Source organism: Oncorhynchus clarkii, chromosome 17 (genome assembly GCF_045791955.1).
Source record: "Oncorhynchus clarkii lewisi isolate Uvic-CL-2024 chromosome 17, UVic_Ocla_1.0, whole genome shotgun sequence".
NCBI classification, from domain to species: domain Eukaryota; kingdom Metazoa; phylum Chordata; class Actinopteri; order Salmoniformes; family Salmonidae; genus Oncorhynchus; species Oncorhynchus clarkii.
The window spans coordinates 61,403,185-61,424,893 of record NC_092163.1 but is presented as its reverse complement, the minus strand read 5'-3'; the positions used below and the strand labels follow the sequence as shown (position 1 = coordinate 61,424,893).

The window sequence follows — 21,709 nt, the reverse complement described above, 5'->3', positions numbered from 1 at the left end:
TTAAGCCTACCTTTGTTGATTTCAAATACAGGCATATAGCCTAGGCAGGCTACAGATGGGACACTCGAGGAGCTCCGTTCAAGAGGGAATACTGTTCTGTAGAAATAACGAGACTTGCTAAATTCTTTATAAACTGCTAGGATATATTAGCTACAACTCTCCCCACGTTCATGAGCGAACAGGAGGCAGGTACATTGAGTCATAACAAACACAACAATAACTGACAAGGGCTACGTAGCGAACATAACATATGCAACTGTTTATTATGGATTATCATGACGATTAAGTTGGCATATACGTTATGCAGTGAATGTGCATTGATGCTCTACTCTCGCACAAGTTTTGATGCGGTTGATGGCGCATCTCTGTGCGGTTTCGGCTTCATCCTCAACATTGAAGAGGAAGCTGTGCTACATGTACTAGAGCTGTGCGATATGGACAAATCCATTTCACGATAAATAGCCTGTATTTATGCGGTAAAGGATGAATAGAATGACACGTTTAACAATGCACCACAGTTGTTTTTGTTATAATGTCCTTTAAACTACTACTACTAGTTTGATGGTTGCAGCCATCAATTGTCCCATTAACAATCACCATATTAGCAAACTTATTTCATTTTAAACTTAATTTCTCTAGTATGGGCTAGTTATTGTAAAGAATGATGTCAGCAAAATGCGTGCAATAAGTCATTAATATGGTCTGGGTCGATCATTTTCAGTTTGTTGTCCCAGCTCTAACATGTATTCATATCCTCCTGTGTTTCCTGGAGCATCTGCTGTTGTCAGAGCACAAATCACATGTTATTGGTCACATACACATGGTTAGTAGATGTTAATTTGCGTGTAGCGAAATGCTTGTGCTTCTAGTTCCAACAGTGCAGTAATATCCAACAAGTAATATCTAACAATTCCCATCAACTACCTACTACACACATCTAACAAGTAATCTAACAATTCCCCACCAACTACCTGATACACACAAATCTAAAGGGGTGACTGAAAATATGTACATATAAATATATGGATGAGCGATGGCCGAGCAGCATAGGCAAGGTGCAGTAGATTATATAAAATAGAGTGTACACAGTTGAAGTCGGAAGTTTACGTACACCTTAGCCAAATACATTTAAACTCAGTTTTTCACAATTCCTGACATTTAATCCTAGTAAAATTCCCTGTCTTAGGTCAGTTAGGATCACCACTTTATTTTAAGAATGTTAAATGTCAGAATAATAGTAGAGAGAATAATTTATTTCAACTTTTCTTTCTTTCATCACATTCCCAGTGGGTCCGAAGTTTACATACACTCAATTAGTATTTGGTAGCATTGCCTTTTAAATTGTTTTAGCTGCATATTTAGTTCATATTGCCTGCTAACATGAATTTATTTTAATTAGGGAAATTGTGTCACTTGTCTTGCGTTTTCTGCAAGCAGGGTATATGCAGGGTATATGCAGCAGTTTGGGCTGCCTGGCTTGTTGCGAACTGTGCGAAAACCATTTCTTCCTAACAAAGACCGTAAATTAATTTGCCATAATTGTACATAATTATGACATAACATTGAAGGTTGTGCAATGTAACAGCAATATTATTATTATTATTATTATTATTATTAGCAATGCCACCCCATAGATAAAATACGGAATGGTTCCATATTTCACTGAAAGAATAAACGTTTTGTTTTCGAAATGACAGTTTCCGGATTTGACCATATTAATGAACTAAGGCTCGTATTTCTGAGTAATTATATAATAATTAAGTCTATGATTTGATATTTGATAGAGCAGTCTGACTGAGCGGTAGTAGGCAGCAGCAGGCTCGTAAGCATTCATTCAAACAGCACTTTCCTGCATTTGCCAGCAGCTCTTCGCTGTGCTTCAAGCATTGCGCTGTTTGTCTTCAAGTCTATCAACTCCCGAGATTAGGCTGGCAATACTATAGTGCCTATAAGAACATCCAATAGTCAAAGGTATATGAAATACAAATGGTATAGAGAGAAATAGCCCTACAATTCCTATAATAACTACAACCTAAAACAACTTACCTGGGAATATTGAAGACTCATGTTTGAAGGAACCACCAGCTTTCATATGTTCTGAGCAAGGAACTTGAACTTTTGCTTTTTTACATGGCAAATATTGCACTTTTACTTTCTTCTCCAACACTTTGTTTTTGCATTATTTAAACCAAATTGAACATGTTTCATTTTTTATTTGAGACTAAATTGATATTATTGATGTATTATATTAAGTTAAAATAAAAGTGATCATTCAGTATTGTTGTAATTGTCATTATTATAAATGTATATATATAAAAAACGTCCGATTAATCGGTATCTGCTTTTTTTGGTCCTCCAATAATTGGTATTTGCGTTGAAAAATCATGATTGGTCGACCTCTAGTTGAGACCCAGAGCCTCCAGCTTGATAATGAGCTTGGAGGGTGCTATGGTGTTGAATGCTGAGCTGTAGTCAATGAACAGCATTCTTATATATATTATTTTTGTCCAGATGGGATAGGGCAGTGTGATGGCGATTGCGTCATCTGTGGACCTGTTGGGGCGGTATGCAAACTGAAGTGGGTCTAGGGTGTTAAACGCTCCCTAAAACACTTCTGTGAGCAGGCCTTTCTAATCGACCTGGCCCGGGTATCCTGGAAGGATATTGACCTCATCCCGTCAGTCGACGAGGATGCCTGGTCGTTCTTTAAAAGTCATTTCCTCGCCATCTTAAATAAGCATGCCCCTTTCAAAAAATGTAGAACTAAGAACAGATATAGCCCTTTGTTCACTCCAGACCTGACTGCCCTCGACCAGCACAAAAACATTCTTTGGCGGACTGCAATAGCATCGAATAGTCCCCGCGATATGCAACTGTTCAGGGAAATCAGGAAAGCAAAGGCTAGCTAACTCCAAAACTTTTTGGGACACTGTAAAGTCCATGTGGAACAAGAGCACCTCCTCCCAGCTACTTGCCCGAGTCTACCCAGCTTCTCCTTCAAATCAGCTGGGCTAGACAATCTGGACGCTCTCTTTATAAAACTGTCCACCACCATTTTTGCAACCCCTATTATCAGTCTGTTCAACCTCTCTTTCGTCTCGTCCGAGATCCCTAAAGATTGGAAAGCTGCTGCGGTCATCCCCCTCTTCGAAGGGGGTGACACTCTCGACCCAAACTGTTATAGACCTATATCCATCTTGCCCTGCTGCTCTCTAAAGTCTTCGAAAGCCATGTTAATAAACAGGTCACTGACCATTTCGAATCCCACCGTACCTTCCCCGCCTTGCAATCTGGTTTCCGAGCTGGTCACGTGTGCACGTCAGCCACGCTCAAGGTACTAAACGATATCATAACCGCCATTGATAAAATACAGTACTGTGCAGCCGTCTTCATCGACTTGGCCAAGGCTTTCGACTGTCAATCACCATATTCTTATCGGCAGACTCAACAGCCTTGGTTTCTCAAATGACTGCCTCACCTGGTTCATCAATTATTTTGCAGACAGAGTTCAGTGTGTCAAATCGGAGGGCCTGTTGTCCAGACCTCTGGCAGTCTCTATGGAGGTACCACAGGGTTCAATTCTTGGTCCGACTCTTTTCTCTGTATATATCAATAATGTCGCTCTTGCTGCAACTCTACGTAGACAATACCATTCTGTATACATCTGGCCCTTCTTTGGACACTGTTAACTCACCTCCAAACGAGCTTCAATGCCATACAACACTCCTTCCATGGCCTCTAACTGCTAGTAAAACCAATTGCAAGCTCTTCAACCGATCGCTACCCGCACCCGCCAAACTAGCATCACTACCCTGTACGGTTCTGACCTAAAATATGTGGCCTCCAACTACAAATGCCTAGGTGTCTGGCTAGACTGTAAACTCTCCTTCCAGACTCATATTAAACATCACCAATCAAAAATCAAATCTAGAATCGGCTTTCTATTTCGCAACAAAGCCTCCTTCAGTCACACCGCCAAACTTACCCTTGTAAAACTGACTATCCTACCAATCCTCGATTTTGGCAATGTCATCTACAAAATAGCTTCCAATACTCTACTCAGCAAACTGGATGCAGTCTATCACAGTGCCATTTGTTTTGTTACCAAAGCCCCTTATACCACCCACCACTGCGACCTGTATGATCTCGTCGGCTGGCTCTCGCTACATATTCGTCAGCAGACCCACTGGCTCCAGGTCATCTATAAGTCTATGCTAGGTAAAGCTCCACCTTATCTCAGCTCACTGGTCCGATAACAACACCCACCCGTAGCATGCACCCCAGCAGGTATATCCCACTGGTCATCCCCAAAGCCAACACCTCCTTTGGCTGCCTTTCCTTTCAGTTCTCTGCTGCTAGTGACTGGAACGAATTGCAAAAATCTCTGAAATTAGAGACTTATTTCCCTCACTAACTTTAAACATCAACTTTCTGAGCAGCTAACCGATCGCTGCAGCTGTACATAGTCCATCTGTAAATGGCCCACCCAATCTACCTACCTCATCCCCATATTGTTTTTTAAACTTTTCTTCTCTTTTTGCACACCAGTATCTCTACTTGCACATCATCATCTGCTCATTTATCTCTCCAGTGTTAATTTGCTAAATTGTAATTACTTCGCTACTATGGCCTATTTATTGCCTTTGCACACACTGTATATAGACTTTATTTTTTTCTGTTTTGTTATTGACTGTACGCTTGTTTACTCCATGTGTAACTCTGTGTTGTTGTTTGTCACATTGCTTCTAGTAAATGAGAACTTGTTCTCAACTAGCTTACCTGGTTAAATAAAGGTGAAATAAAGGTGGAGGTGATATGATCCTTGATTAGCCTCTCAAAGCACGTCATGTTGACAGAAGTGAGTGCTATGGGGTGGTAGTCATTTAGTTCAGTTATCTTTGCCATCTTGGGTACAGGAACAATGGTAGCCACCTTGAAGCATGTGAGGACAACAGACTGGGATAGAGAGCGATTTAAATATGTCTGTGAACACATCAGCCAGCTGGTTTGCGCATGCTCTGAGGACACGGCTAGGGATGACGTCTGGGCCAGCAGCCTTGCGAGGGTTTTACTCACGTCAGCCACTGAGAAGGAGAGGGGGGGGGGGGCTTTGTTAGCGAGCCGAAACAGTGGCACTGTATTATCCTCAACGCGGTTAAAGAAGGTAGTTTGTGTGGAAGCGTGACGTCGGTATCCGTGATGTGGCTGTTTTTGTTTTTGTAGTCTGTGATTTCCTGTAGATCCTGTCACATACATCTCGTGTCTGAGCCGTTGAATTGCGGCTCCACCTTGTCCCTGTACCGGCATTTCACTTGTTTTGATTGCCTTGCGGAGGGAATAACTACACTGTTTATATACAGCCATATTTCCAGACCTCTTTCCATGGTTAAATGCAGTGGATCGCACCTTCAGTCTTACGCGAATGCTGCCATCCATCCACGGTTTCTGGTTAGGGTAGGTTTTAATGGTCACAGTTGGTACGACAATGGACAGGAGAGGGCTGGCCTCTACCATCCCTCACAATGCTGTTCTATCCTTCTAGAACAATCTGCAGCACAGGAGATTCAACTAGGCCAATAAACCATTGATTCGAAAAAGGATTTGTATGTTCAATACACTCTCTATATGCCCTTTAGTGACCACTTGATTTATAGTTAAGCCTACACTAGTTTGACCTGGATTGAACCTACAATGTACAGTATATAAGCGATCTGGTATACTGTTAAGCACTTACGTATAATTAACATATTCATCTTTCTTAAAGCTTAATTGAGCAAGATGTATTTATTGTTTCCCTCTACCTCCCTCCTTTTCAACACAGCCTCCCCCTGTGAAGGATGCATATTTCAGAGGCAGTGTTTGGTTCACTTCCTTCACCACTCCAGCCCTGCCAGGACACTGACTGTATCAGTTTATAGAGCCCTTTCACATTTCCCATTTCTCAGACCTGCTGTCATAGCCCTGTCTGCCAGGCAGCAGGAGAGAGGGAACGAGAGAGAGTGGGAAAAGGAGAGAGGGTGAGTGGAAGTTTCACCATTTTAAAGCCCAGCAGTGATTACATTGTCCATCAGCCGCCAGGATGACCTGCATCAGCCACAGGATTGATGTTTGACAGAATAATTAGAAAACTGTCTCTGGTTGTAATCACTGAAGCTCATCTTTGGGTAGCAGGCTTCTATTCAGTAACTCCCCCCACTCGTCCACTCCCCAGTCCTGTCCTAGCCATCCAGGGAGTGCTCTGGGAGGGAGGGAGGGAGAGAGTTGATAGAGTGGTATGGTGGGGGGGTGGGTGGTTGGTGTTTATTCTAGTGGAACTGGAAAGGCACATTGGAGGGAATGGGGGAGAAGTGAGTTAGAGAGCAGAGCAATCACTGCCACCATCAGCTGTGACTGCTACTGGCTCAGTAGGAGTGGGAGGGAACTGAAACAGTTGGGAGGGATTTTGGGGAATGGACTGGGGGGAAGAAAAAGCATAGACCGGCCAGTACCACCAGTAGCTGTTATCGGGATAATGCTCTTGCTATTCTGAGATAAGTAAATTGAGCCGTTCCCACCACTCCATTGACTGTACCCTGGCTAGTCTGTTAGGGCTAATGATGAGCTCTTCATTAGGCTGGCCCCTGCTGGACTGACCCAGTAGAGCAAAGGGCATAATATTGGTACACCTTCCTCATACTGTAAATCCCCTGATTGCTTCTGTACTGACCAATTGCCAGGGAGCCAGACTCCAGATGAGGCCCTCCTCTCTCATCTGGGCTTTACCCCTTACCCTTTATGTAGTGTTGTGTTGTCTCTTCTCGTGATGTGTGTTTTTGTCCTAAATTTGTATTTTATTTTTAATCCCAGCCCCTGTCCCCGCAGTAGGCCTTTTGCCTTTTGGTAGGCTGTCATTGTAAATAAGAATTTGTTTTTAACTGACTTGCCTAGTTAAATAAAGGTGAAATAAAATAAATACCCTGGGCAGGTTGTCTTTTCTCTAGGCTTTACCCGGGGCAGGTTGTCTCTCCTCTGGGCTTTACCCTGGGCAGGTTGTCTCTCCTCTGGGCTTTACCCTGGGCAGGTGGTCTCTCCTCTGGGCTTTACCCTGGGCAGGTTGTCTCTCCTCTGGGCTTTACCCTGGGCAGGTGGTCTCTCCTCTGGGCTTTACCCTGGGCAGGTTGTCTCTCCTCTGGGCTTTACCCGGGGCAGGTTGTGGCCCTTACCTACCAGAGAACCAGGCTGCAGCCGAGGCCATATCTCAATGACTGAGGGCTTCTTTCCTCCACCCCTCCCCCATCCCTCCCCTGATCATTTATCAGCTCCTCTGATCGCTCTAATACCTGAGAGAACCTATAATGGCTAATTGATATTCTGTAGAATTCCACGGGCAGCTTCAAAACCTGCAGGGCTTAATGTCTGCCTAGGACCAACTGGTCATCTCACTGAAAGATTGCATGCAGGGGGACTTAGAAACGATTCCCTTCATCTGCATAAGTCAAATCTGGTCTTTGGTCGGGTTTTGGTGGCACGTACAGGCGAAGACATTATACAAGGGCTTCCAAATGCCACAGAGAGGGCTGGGAAAAGTGCACTAACACGCTCAATCAGTGTATGTATCCGTGTCTTTTTGGAAATTAAATCTTGATAGCACCCATCTGTTTCGCCCTAGTTTCTGGTTTTCTGGCAGTTCGGCATCCCACGCCCCAGACCTGTCAGGACTGAACAAGCGGAGGAGAGACGGGGTTTGCAATATGTGTATTCTATCAGTTTCTAAATGACTCATTTAGCCAGAGCCGAGTCACAGCGGAAAGTAGTCATTGCTATTCAATAACTGCAGTGGTTCAGTCATTCACTCAGATTAATAACAGATGAGTGTGTCTGAAAAGCCTTTCTGTTTAGAGCAGAGGAGGCAGTGGGTGCTATATACTGGGGAGGTATTTTGATATGGCACTATCAGGATTAATGCTCTACCACGTTATTTCATTGCCTCTAAATTGCCTTTCTTGCTAAACACCACCAGAGAAGGGATTTACTCAGTTTCTCCTGGCACTTTCTCTCACTCTGCTCTCTCATTGAGTAGAAATACCTTCCCTTGGGTATTTATGGGTCGCTTCTACCCTGTTTTGGGCCCTATATAGGGCCCGGCAAGTTTGGGGGGTCAGAAATTAATAATTTGGGGAAATTGAACTAAAGTCTTATGGCTGGCAATAATAATAAGGATCCCCACCCCTTCCCCCATAAAGGCCATAAATCATATGTTATGGTCATATTCATACAGTATGCAATGTATGTCAAGTCACCAAAAATGCTAACATTTAGTGTGCATGGAAAAGGGTATACCCTGATGGTCAATGTAAAGAAATGCATTCCCTCTCCACATTACCTTGTATGCAATTGCGTCGGCTGTAGATCAGTTGGGGTGGTATTCAAATTGTAGTGGGTCTAGGGCTGTGGTTACCAAGGCATTCCTAGTAAATAATAATAATAAAAAGTTACAATAAAGCCTTGCATTCCAATTTGTTTGATTTTTTCCGTGCTGTTGGCTATAGGTGCACTTGATTTAAGCAGCCCCGGCGCTGGGAAGTCAGTGTTTCCATTTTGAACTATTTCATGTAGAACTCCGCCTACCAGAGCAAATTAAGTGCACTTATAGGCCTACCACTGGCCAATCTGATAGCTCAGATCACTGTCTGCACAGTTTCTAGCGCCATAGACAGTAACAAGAAGCCTCGAACACACAGCAAAGTTGATTAGTGTAAGATCTCCATTTTTTTTTAACCATGACTAGAGACTCAACGAGTACAGCAAAGAGCTGCTGTTTTTATGAGGAAGTGCATGTTGAAGTTGTTTAAAATGTGCATTCTCCCTATTTCCACTCGTGCTACAACCAGCACTGCAGCTGTAATGAATGAGTATAGAAAAGTGTTTCTTTAAGCTTGCGTTGTTTTTATTAGCTGCTTGTCTTTTTTAATATCGAGGAATATTTCAATTTCTCTGGTCATAGGAATAACACCATCAATGGGCGCATGAGGCAGAAATAATGCAGTGTGACTTAAGTTTCGCCATCAGCTGGAAGACTGTCCCCTTTTCTCAGCAGAGAGAGAGGAGGGACGGCGATTCTCACCACTGCTCCCTCCCTCCTTCCCATCAGACGGACCATCAGATGCAAGCCATCAGTCCAGTAAAAAAAATAACAAGTTATTATGCTCAGTCAGCTGTGCCTCACAAGTAACACAACAAATGATCTATTACCAGTGTGATCATATACCTAAAATGTTGAAATGTAATTCAAAATAGTCTGAAAAGAACAATTGAAGCATAGCCAATATGCAGTGACAATGTTTTGGGCATATACTGTACAAACATCATTGCTAAAGAACTGTTTGGTTAATGGTTAATGTTGCATAGTAAGAGGGATGAGGCTAAATTAATGGCAATTAAGTCTGGCTGTGATTGGCAAACGTACTGCAAATTGAAAAATCATGCGACTAAACTGAATAAAAATAAGAAACTATACTATTAAACAAAGATAAATGATATAACGAATGATAGTAAAAAGCTTTGGAAAACCTTAAATGACATTTTGGCAAAAAAGGCAAACTAAGCTCCATCATTCATTGAATCATGTCTTATTCATCACAAAACCCACTGATATTGCCAACTACTTTAATGATTTTGTCATTGGCAAGATTAGCAAACTTAGGCATGACATGGCAGAAACAAATGCTGACCCTAAACATCCAAGTTAAACTCACCAAATTATGAAAGAAAAGCAGTGTAAAAAATTTAATATATATTGTCTATCAAAAATGACAAGCCACCTGGGTCTGACAACTTGGATGGGAAATTACTGAGGATAATAGCGGACGATATTGCCACTCCTATTTGCCACATCTTCAATCTACGTCTACAAGAAAGTGTGTGCCCTCAGGCCTGGAGGGAAGCAAAAGTCATTCTGCTACTCAAGAATAGTAAAGCACCCTTTCTTTACTGGCTCAAATAGCTGACCAATCAGCCTGTTACTAACCTTAAGTAAACTTTTGGGAAAAATGGTGTTTGACCAGATACAATGCTACAGTAAACAAATTGACAACAGATTTTCAGCACTATTAACGCTAGAACTGCCAGAGTCCAACGGTCACTGATGTTTGATTTTGTAAGTACAAAAACCAGCCCCCCAAAAAAGCAATGTCCTGCTCCTCCCTTGACCTTTCTTAAATGTTTGTATTTTACACTATTTATTTGTCAGAGTTTTTTAAAATCACAAACCGAAAAGTATTCAGGGCCTTTTTACCAGTTTTTCTCACACCTATTCCCAACTTAACTCGCCATGTCAATGTGCTGTAGGATGTTGGTACCCAGCCAGGCACTAATGCATCTCTCTCTCTCTCGTCGCTGAATGAATGACAAATGGATGGATTGGTGATAATTGTGCACCTTACTTCACAAATGAATTTAAATGAGGCCTAACTGAATAATAGGGAGGAAGAAGAGGTTGATTTCATTTAGAAAGACAGTAGTGTAATGGTGAGTTTGTTATGCATATTTATCAGCAGCAAAAATGTGACTTGTGCCTTGGGGGTTGATACCATTCTCTTTTACATTTTACTTTTTTAAAAGAAGCTCTTATGGGACAGTTTTATTTACTATAATCTTATTATCAATCAATTTTATTGCGAGGGAAAGGAAAGCATGCAAAACATATTCTTGACTCTATCCAGCGAAGAAAAGGATCCCAGCCCACTGAATGAATGACAAATGGATGGAATGGGCGATAATTGTGCAAGTTACTTCACAATCAAATTTAAATTAGGCCTAACTGAATGATGAGGTTGATTTAATTTAGAACAACAATAATGTGATAATGATGTTTGTCTTATGATTATTTATCACGGATAGTGCTCATGTTAATAATTTGACTGCATATGCCTTGCAAGTTGATAACATTCTCTTTTATGTTTTACTTTGTAAAAAAGAAGCAGTTTACAGGACTGTTTTATTTACTGTAACACTATTACTCATGTAATTTATTATAAGGGAAATTATGCAGTAGGCCTTTAGAATAGTGCAAAATATATCCGTCACCCTTTTGAAGTTGATGAGCAGGAAACAAACGATGCCAGGCGGCCTGCTGGACAATCGAAACTACACCTAAACTACACCTAAACTATACTAAAACTACACCCGAACTACACATAAACTACACCTAAACTATACTGGAAACTACACCTAAACTATACTGAAACTACACCTAAGCTACACCTAAACTACACCGAAACTAATTTCACACATAATAAGAGTTAACCTACAGACAAGATTAAATTGACAATAATCTGGTGAGTGACAATAGTAGGTCTATCAGTTGTCAAATTGTACATGAAGAGATGGGCGCATCTTATTGACAGATTCAGGAAAAGGAGCATTGCTTTATCAATTCTTCCTTCACATGTACACATGGAGGTAAAACATTTTGATTTCTATATAGTATCTGAAAGAGCATATTCTGCCGTTTCTATGACAACTCATAATAAAATTTAAATATTTTATTCTGTCGTCAATGGATGAATAGGTGATATAAACCAGATAGAAACTGGTAATGGTGCATGTGACTTCAGTTTTGGTTGGCCACCAAGTACTTGCTCAATGGCTTTCCATTTCTGGTGAAAGACAAAACCAGGCCATGGGGTGAATGACTGTCTGAGACTGTGGATTTGGACTCGTGGCGCCTTACATGGGCAAAGGCAGCCATGTGACCATAGACAATTTCTTCACATGAATTTCCCTGGCAGACAAGTTGATTGCAAAGTAGATTAGCCTGCTCGGAACAGGGAACAAACAAAGGCCGGAGCTATCCCCCTCTGCACAAAACAACATACACACGGTGTACAGATGGAAAATAAATAAGTGTTTGCATCCTCAGCACCATGCATCCAACTGTTGCCATCGGCAGTGACCAGAAGAAGAAATCAGAGATGGTAACAGACTACAATTGCACAAAGGTATAGATCTCTGCCATATACAAATAACCTTTCCATCTGCCAATCACCAAATACCGTGCATTGGGAAAGTATTCAGACCCCTTGACTTTTCCACGTTTTGTTACGTTACAGCCTTATTCTAATATTGATTTAAAATGTGTTTTTTTCCTCATCAAGATACCTGATAATGACAAAGCAAAAACAGTTGTTGTTTTTTTACATTTTTGCAAATGTATTAACATTTTTTAAAATAAACATCACATTTACATATAGAACCAGTCAAAAGTTTGGACACCTACCGGTACTCATTACAGGGTATTCCTTTATTTTTACTATTTTCTACATTGTAGAATAATAGTGAAGACATAAACTATGAAATAACACATGGAATCATGTAGTAACCAAAAAAGTGTTCAACAAATCAAAATATATTTGAGATTCTTCAAAGTAGCCACCCTTTGCCTTGATGACAGCTTTGCACACTCTTGGCATTCTATATAACCAGCTTCATGAGGTAGTCACCAGGAATGCATTTCAATTTATTTCCTTCTTAATGCGTTTGAGCCAATCAGTTGTGTTGTGACAAGGTAGTGGTGGTATACAGAAGATAGCCCTATTTGATAAAAGACCAAGTCCATATTATGGCAATAACAGCTCAAATAAGGAAAGAGAAACAACAGTCCATCATTACTTTAAGACATGAAGGTCAGTCAATATGGAAAGTTTCTTCAAGTGCAGTCGCAAAAACCAACAAGCGCTATGATGAAACTGGCTCTCATGAGAACCGCCACAGGAAAGGAAGACCCAGAGTTACCTCTGCTGCAGAGGATAAGTTCATTAGAGTTACCAGCCTCAGAAATTGCAGCCCAAATAAATGCTTCACAGGGTTCAAGTAACAGACACATCTCAACATCAACTGTTCAGAAGACACTGTGTGAATCAGGCCTTCATGGTCGAATTGCTGTAAGGAAACCACTACTAAAGGACACCATTAAGAAGAGACTTGCTTGGGCCAAGAAACACGAGCAATGGACATTAGACTGGTGGAAATCTGTCCTTTGGTCTGATGAGTCCAAATTTGAGATTTTTGATTCCAGCTGCTGTGTCTTTGTGAGATGCAGAGTAGGTGAACGGAGTATCTCTGCATGTGTAGTTCCCACCATGAAGCATGGAAGACGTGGTGTGGGGGTGCTTTTCTGGTGACACTGTCTGTGATTTATTTAGAATTCAAAGCACAGTTGACCAGTGTGGCTACCACAGCATTCTGCAGCGTTACGCCATCCCATCTGGTTTGTGCTTAGAGGGTCTATCATTTATTTTTCAACAAGATAATGACCTAACACGCCTCCAGGCTGTGTAAGGGCTATTTGACCAAGAATGCGAGTGATGGAGTGCTGCATCAGATGACCTGGCCTCCACAATTACCCAACCTCAACCCAATTGAGATGGTTTGGGATGAGTTGGACCGCAGAGGGATAGAAAAGCAGCCAAAAAAGTGCTCAGAACTCCTTCAAGACTGTTGGAAAAGTTTTCCAGGTGAAGCTGGTTGAGAGAATACCAAGAGAGTGCAAAGCTGTCATCAAGGCAACGGATGGCTCCTTTGAAGAATCTAAAATATTACATATTTTGATTTAACACTTTTATGGTTACTACATGATTCCATATGTGTTATTTCATAGTTTATGTCTTCACTATTATTCTACAATGTAGAAAATAGTAAAAATAAAGAAAAACCCTTGAATGAGTAGGTGTCCAAAATTGTGACTGGTACTGTAAGTATTCAGACCCTTTACTCAGTACTTTGTTGACGCACCTTTGGCAGTGATTACAGCCTTGTCTTCTTGGGTATGACAGTTCAAGCTTGGCACACCTGTATTTGGGGAGTTTCTCCAATTCTTCTCTGCAGATCCTCTCAATCTCTGTCAGATTGAATGGGGAGGGTTGCTGCACAGCTATTTTCTATGTTCACGTCTGGGCTCTGGCTGGGACACTCAAGGAGATTCAGAGACTTGCCCCGAAGCCACTCCTGCATTGTATTTAGTGTGTGCTTAGGGTCGTTATCCTGTTGGAAGGTGAACCTTCGCCCCAGTTTGAGGTCCTGAGTGCTCTGGAATAGGTTTTCATCAAGCATCTCTCAGTGCTTTGCTCCATTCGTCTTTCCCTCGATCCTGACTAGTCTCCCAGTAACTGCAGCTGAAAAACATCCCAACAGCATTATGTTGCCACCACCATGCTTCACCAGAGGGATGGTGACAGGTTTCCTCCAGACGTGACACTTGGCATTCAGGCCAAAGAGTTGAATCTTGGTTTCATCAGACCATAGAATCTTGTTTTTCATTGGTCTTAGAGTCCTTTAGGTGGCTTTTGGAAACTCCAAGTGGGCTGTCGTGCCTTACTGAGGGAGTGGCTTCCGTCTGGCCACTCTACCATAAAGGCCTGATTTGTGCAGTGCTGCAGAGATGGTTATCCTTCTGGAAGGTTCTCACATCCCCACAGAGGAATTCTGGAGCTCTGTCAGAGTGACCATCGGGTTCTTGGTCATCTCCCTGACCAAGGCCCTTCTCCCACGTTTGCTCTAGGAAGAGTCTTGGTGGTTCCAAACTTCTTCCATTTAAGAAATATGGAGGCCACTGTGTTCTTGGACCTTCAATGCTCCAGGCATTTTTTGGTACCCTTTCCCAGATCTGTGCCTCGACACAATCCTGTCTCGGGGGTCTACGCACAGTTCCTTTCTACCTCATAGCTTTGGTTTTTGGTCTGACATGTACTGTCAAATGTGGGACCTTATATAGACAGGTGTGTGCCTTTCCAAATCATGTCCAATCAATTGAATTTACCACAGGTGGACTCCAAATTGTATAAACATCTCAAGGATGGTCAATGGAAACAGGATGCACCTGAGCTCAATTTCGAGTCTCATAGCAAAGGGCCTTGATACTTATTTACATAAGGTATTTCTGTTTTGTCATATTTAATATGTTTGCAAAATTACAAATACAACAAAAACCTTGCTTTGTCTTTATGGGGTATTGTGTGTAGATTGAGGACATATTTTTATTTCATCCATTTTTGAATAAGGCTGTAACGTAACACGATGTGGAAACAGTCAAGGGGTCTCAATACTTTCAGAATGCACTGTATTATCCCTTTTATTATATTGAATTTACACTATTATTATTATATATAATTCTAACCTTTTCTATTCTATTTTATGCAATAGGTTGGTGTGGATGCACTTGGCCAGATGGCTGGACTGTACTCTGTAAAATGAGGTACTCGCCCCTGGCCTGTTGCGGCATTCTACAACGTGCTCGACATGGCTGCTATTAACGCACACGTGTTGTACAAGAAATGCCTTGACAAGACAATCAGCAGGAGAGATTTCATCATGGATCCGGCATGTGAGCTTCAAGGCCCATTGAAAACTGTGTGCAGTGCAGCCGAAGCTGTGTGCTGTTTGGACCTGAAGCATAAAGAGAAGACACGATTGATTCATGTGTAAAGGCCTGGGTCTAAGGATTACAATACAGCGTCCGATAGAATCAACGGATGACTTTTTATATATTGTCATGAATATATTTCCACAATTTTTTTTAATGCAATAAGCCGTTACTATTGTTCATGCACTGGTGCTTGTCTTTAGGAACACAGCAAATGATTTCACCTGCACACCTGGCTGGTTATAATATTATCCTCATTTTAGTTTCTACTTTGTCAAAAGAAGCTGTATCTGGACTTTATTAGTTACTTTATTAGTTACTAACTCTAATACTAATTGAATCTGCAAATAAAGTTGTTCAAATGGATTACACTGTAATGTTTTTTTATTGTAAGGGAAACATTTTTTTCGAGGACTTTGTAGAGTTATACAAATCATATCCTTTACTCCATCTAAACAAATAACTGTTTTTTTAGATTCCTTGGCAGCAGCTAATGGGCATCCGTAATAAACACAAATAGGCTGAGTGGTAGATCTCGGCTTGCATTTTGACTCAAAAAGTGGTCTTGACTCAGAAAATGGTGATGTTGGTTAAGGTGGACGACAGAAGTGAGTGCAATGGGGCGATAGTAATTTAATTAAGTGACCTTCGCTTTCTTGGGTACAGGAACAATGGTGGACATCTTGAAGCATCGTTAACAAGTGTGCGTTCTTAATTGGTGGTTGCATTCTTTCACCGCTACGATGAGCCTGTGACTATGTTTGCGCATATCAAAAGAATGTAGCTAGTTCAGTTGTTAGCTCCTGAAGTAAATGTTACTGTGAGGTGTAAATTATATGATTTAATTTGTGTGGGTGCATGCCTGAACAGTCTGTAGGTTAGGTTGGTAATATATCCATACCTGTTGTTTGTCCACTCACTGATATGACTGTCTTTGGTTGAGGCATGCATGCCTGTCTGTCTGCCTGGCTGCTTCAGTGCTGTGGGTTAAAACGCCCAGTTGTTTACCCATTAGCAAATGCACTTCACTAAAGAAAAGTGGTGTGTCTATGCAAGCAGAGTGATAAAAATAAGTTGGAGATGATTTGCCTTGCAAAACAACCCAGCTGCCATTTATATGGCTCATTGTCTCCCAAGATCAGGTGCAATCTGAACTGGAATCATTTGGATAATTGACCTTCTGTGTGAATACATTAGAATAAATTAAAATTTGATTGGCCATGTAGCATTATGAAGAAAGTAGGAATGTTGGTCTGTTATATTCAGTGCTGGTTTGTTGTGCTAGGTCTCGGAGGTGATTATGTATACCATTCCCTGCTATTATGCATTCCTTCATTTTAATAAAGTAATTCTCGCTCGGAGCGGAGTTGAGCAGAGCACCACTTTGCTGGCTGAGCTCTGCAATGATTGAAAGGAGAAATATCTGAGGATTGTGTATAGTAATCACTGTTCACATTTAACAATGTCTGTGCGTGTACTATGTGTATGTGTCTGATAGTTTGAGGGGTTTGGATGTGTGTGTGGCTGTCTGTGTGTCTCCCTTTCCAGTCTAATCTTAACAGCGCTCACGCTACCCTCAAACAGTAGTGCTTTAAATGGAGCGATACTGTGTGTATGTATGCACACGTGGCCCTGCATATCTCTGTTGGCCCCTTCCCATCCCTTACTGATCGACAGCCATTAACCCTTGCTGAAAGGGTTGAGGAATATTTATGTCTGCCTGTCAGCGGTGACATGCGGCCCTCGGGATGAATAATATGCCTGCTGTACAGTCTCTGCCTTTATCACAGCACCATGGCAGCTACATCGTGTGTGTGAACATGCACAAGATCCTGAGGTGAGCAGCAGGAAATGAGTTCTACATCCCTGACTGACATCTGACAATGTCCCCTGCCAGTGCTGGTCTCTGTGCTCCCTTCTCTCGCTCCTGTGGCGTCTGCCTGCTGCCAGTCTCCCATATTTCATTGCCTTGTCTTTCTGTCATCTCGTCCCCCTGTTGCTCACGCTCACTCTTGTCCTCTTACCTGACCTTTTTTCGGTCAAGATTTGACCTCCTATGTGTTTTCCACCTATTCTCTGTCTCACTACTCTTCTCATACTTGGCAAACTTGAGCCCTTTTTTCACTTTCACTCTAGATTGCTTGCATTCTCCCTCTTTAGGACCACGTATTGACAGTAGATAGATTTCCCATGAAACCATTCTAGTGTCAAATTACTAAATCTCCAGCCTGGATTACTGATGGTAAATTGGACTTTTGCTTTAGAGCCCTTCTTGTTGTGGATTTTTTTTCTGCCCTCCCATCTGATTAAAAAACTATCGGTGGCAAACGCTGAGGGACGTGACCGAGTGCAGGGTCGTGCGACAGGCCGACGGCTCCATCAGATATGCCTCTGTGTTTTAATAGTCACTTCAAACTCAACAACAAAGACACGATCCAACACAGTGCACGCCACCATCTCCATAAAAAAGGGATAGGTGAAGTGCACTACAAAGTGCAATTCAGTCTTTTCCAAAGTCGGGTTCCAAACTCGATGAGGCCCCCAGGGCTCCTTGTGAGCACTCGGTGCCTGGTAGCATAGAGAGAATATGAATGATGTGACCTGGGAAACAGCAATGGGATGGGAGAAAGCTCTGATCAGAGGCTGGGGTTGTTGGGATGGATGGGGTGCAGAAGTACGTGTGTGAGCATGGAGGCCAGCAGCTTGCAGACATGAGCACAAATTGGAATTGGTTTATTTGTTTTTTCTAACACTGACTTAACAAGAAACTTAATGAGACACTAAATGAGACAATCCAATGTCATCAGGAGTATTTATTCCACTTCTGTAGATCAGGCTGTCTACATTAAACAGACCCTATTGTGTCAATAGATGAAATGCCATTGTTAACGCTGTGCTTTACATTTAACTTCGCCTTGATGTCTGTCCCCTACCACGACCTTCAGAAAACTGTCTCTTGTCTGTGCGCTGTAAACTGATAGAGCACTTGGTAGTTTAGTGCCATGTACATTACTCATTGACTGAAGGATTCAACAAGTGAAATAAAAATATGAATGCATTAGGTTTTATAACATTATTCAACTAGTTTGAGTGTGTGTGGGTCTGTGTGTATGAGTGGTTTGGTGTCTTTTAAATTTGTGGTTAGCGTCTTGGTAGCCGCTTTGTCTTGGCCATATTGGCGAGTGTGTTGAAAAGTGTCTGAGTGATAGGACGACTTGGGAGATGGGTTCACCGAGAGCCAGCTGTCACAGTTCACAACACCCACGCTCTCTCACAAGAGAGATGGACCTTGAGGCGGAAATGACTGGCTCCAGTATCAATTCACAGGGACACTGTTGTCCCCCCCCATCCCCCGCATCTCCACCTTCGCCTGTGCCTCCCCTGGCTTGCTGCAAACCCATTTCTGCCTTGATTGTTTTTTTCTTCAGCGTAGAGAGAGTGTGCTGGTCAGTCACGTGGCAACAGGTTCTGAGGAACAGAAGGACATGGCCATCTTCAGATCTCGCAGCATAGAGAGCTTTTCAGGACAGCTGGATGTGTCAGGAGATGGAGAGGGAGAAGGACGTATTATATAGGATAGGACATTGTTTTTCAGAGTGGGTTGGTTTGTGCTATGTCACTGTTAGGTCATATCAGGGCTCAACAAAGTGTTAACATTCATATTTCTTGATACCTAGTGATGACCAATGCAATGAATGGTTTCTGGATTTGTCATGACATATGGACAGTCACCTACCTACCTGGTGCTTGAGTATTCCAGGAAAATAACTTGGGTATTCCAGGAAAAGGACATGGATTTGGAAGAAACGAGAGAATGGTCTTTGATACAGAATCATACTACTTCTACAGCTATTTTTATACAGTGGGGCAAAAAAGTATTTAGTCAGCCACCAATTGTGCAAGTTCTCCCACTTAAAAAGATGAGAGAGGCCTGTAATTTTCATCATAGGTACACTTCAACTATGACAGACAAAATGAGAAAAAAATCCAGAAAATCACATTGTAGGATTTTGAATGAATTTATTTGCAAATTATGGTGGAAAATAAGTATTTGGTCAATAACAAAAGTTTATCTCAATACTTTGTTATATACCCTTTGTTGGCAGTGACAGAGGTCAAACGTTTTCTGTAAGTCTTAACAAGGTTTTCACACACTGTTGCTGGTATTTTGGCCCATTCCTCCATGCAGATCTCCTCTAGAGCAGTGATGTTTTGGGGCTGTTGCTAGGCAAAACAGACTTTCAACTCCCTCCAAAGATTTTCTATGGGGTTGAGATCTGGAGACTGGCTAGGCCACTCCACGACCTTGAAATGCTTCTTACGAAGCCACTCCTTCGTTGCCCGGGCGGTGTGTTTGGGATCATTGTCATGCTGAAAGACCCAGCCACGATTCATCTTCAATGCCCTTGCTGATGGAAGGAGGTTTTCACTCAAAATCTCACGATACATGGCCCCATTCATTCTTTCCTTTACACGGATCAGTCGTCCTGGTCCCTTTGCAGAAAAACAGCCCCAAAGCATGATGTTTACACCCCCATGCTTCACAGTAGGTATGGTGTTCTTTGGATGCAACTCAGCATTCTTTGTCCTCCAAATATGACGAGTTGAGTTTTTACCAAAAAGTTATATTTTGGTTTCATCTGACCATATGACATTCTCCCAATCTTCTTCTGGATCATCCAAATGCTCTCTAGCAAACTTCAGACGGGCCTGGACATGTACTGGCTTAAGCAGGGGGACACGTCTGGCACTGCAGGATTTGAGTCCCTGGCGGCGTAGTGTGTTACTGATGGTAGGCTTTGTTACTTTGGTCCCAGCTCTCTGCAGGTCATTCACTAGGTCCCCACGTGTGGTTCTGGGATTTATGCTCACCCGTCTTGTGATCATTTTGATCCCACGGGGTGAGATCTTGCGTGGAGCCCCAGATCGAGGGAGATTATCAGTGGTCTTGTATGTCTTCCATTTCCTAATAATTGCTCCCACAGTTGATTTCTTCAAACCAAGCTGCTTACCTATTGCAGATTCAGTCTTCCCAGCCTGGTGCAGGTCTACAATTTTGTTTCTGGTGTCCTTTGACAGCTCTTTGGTCTTGGACATAGTGGAGTTTGGAGTGTGACTGTTTGAGGTTGTGGACAGGTGTCTTTTATACTGATAACAAGTTCAAGCAGGTGCCATTAATACAGGTAATGAGTGGAGGACAGAGGAGCCTCTTAAAGAAGAAGTTACAGGTCTGTGAGAGCCAGAAATCTTGTTTGTTTGTAGGTGACCAAATACTTATTTTCCACCATCATTTGCAAATCAATTAATTAAAAATCCTACAATGTGATTTTCTGATTTTTTTTTCTCGTTTTGTCTGTCATAGTTGAAGTGTACCTATGATGAAAATTACAGGCCTCTTTCATCTTTTTAAGTGGGAGAATTTGCACAATTGGTGGCTGACTAAATACTTTTTTGCCCCACTGTAGCTACATTTTCTATACTTTCACACATACAAATATCTTCCAAATGACATTTGCGCACACATTTGTTTATCTAAAGCTTTACTAAGAGGGACAATGTTTGCAGTAAAGACTCAGTAAAGCCATCTTTCCCTGTGTGTCGGTAGAGAAGCATCTCCCGTCCATTGATCACGAAGGTAGCCGTCAGTCACTAAGGGTTTCTTAAAATGAAGTGAAACTTTAGATGGCGGTGTCAAGATGTGTTTGTGAGCAGGCTTTCTTGACATAATGCTTCATCTCTTTCACTTTGGGCGAGGAGGAGCTGTCATGCTTCAACAGCCCGGATAATTATTTCCCTCTTATCCCCCTCGCCAGGCCCAATCCCAGCCTTCAATAGGATCCAGGCCTGCACGGCACCACGACACGTATACCCCCGCATCTCTATCTCTCTCTATCTCTGTCTGTCTCTCTCGCCCTCTGAAGAGTAGCACACCAGAGGGAATGGATTTGCAGAGAGGAAAATAGCCCTTAGATTTAATAAGATTGTGCCAAAAGAGAAAGGCAGGAGGAGGATACAAAGAAGAACTACAATCAAATGGACAGCCTTATTGTCCAGGCCAAGTGTCCTGTTTGTAGCGCTATACACAAACGTACATATGCTATTTAATATCCATGCTGTGCACGTGTGTTGTATGACTGACCATGTACAGTGCCTTGCGAAAGTATTCGGCCCCCTTGAACTTTGCGACCTTTTTCCACATTTCAGGCTTCAAACATAAAGATATAAACCTGTATTTTTTTGTGAAGAATCAACAACAAGTGGAACACAATCATGAAGTGGAACGACATTTATTGGATATTTCAAACTTTTTTA

The 21,709-nt window shown here is 42.1% G+C and overlaps 1 protein-coding gene and 1 long non-coding RNA gene across 2 annotated transcripts in view; both read left to right on the top strand.

Annotated features, from left to right (window-relative positions):
* LOC139371219 (succinate--CoA ligase [GDP-forming] subunit beta, mitochondrial-like) overlaps nucleotides 1–21,709 on the top strand; it is a 126,544-nt gene that overhangs the window by 88,315 nt on the left and 16,520 nt on the right. The window lies entirely within an intron of this gene.
* On the top strand, nucleotides 11,680–15,796 carry LOC139369865 (uncharacterized). The gene is made up of 2 exons (XR_011627078.1): nucleotides 11,680–11,978; nucleotides 15,178–15,796. It is a non-coding gene; the product is annotated as an uncharacterized lncRNA (long non-coding RNA).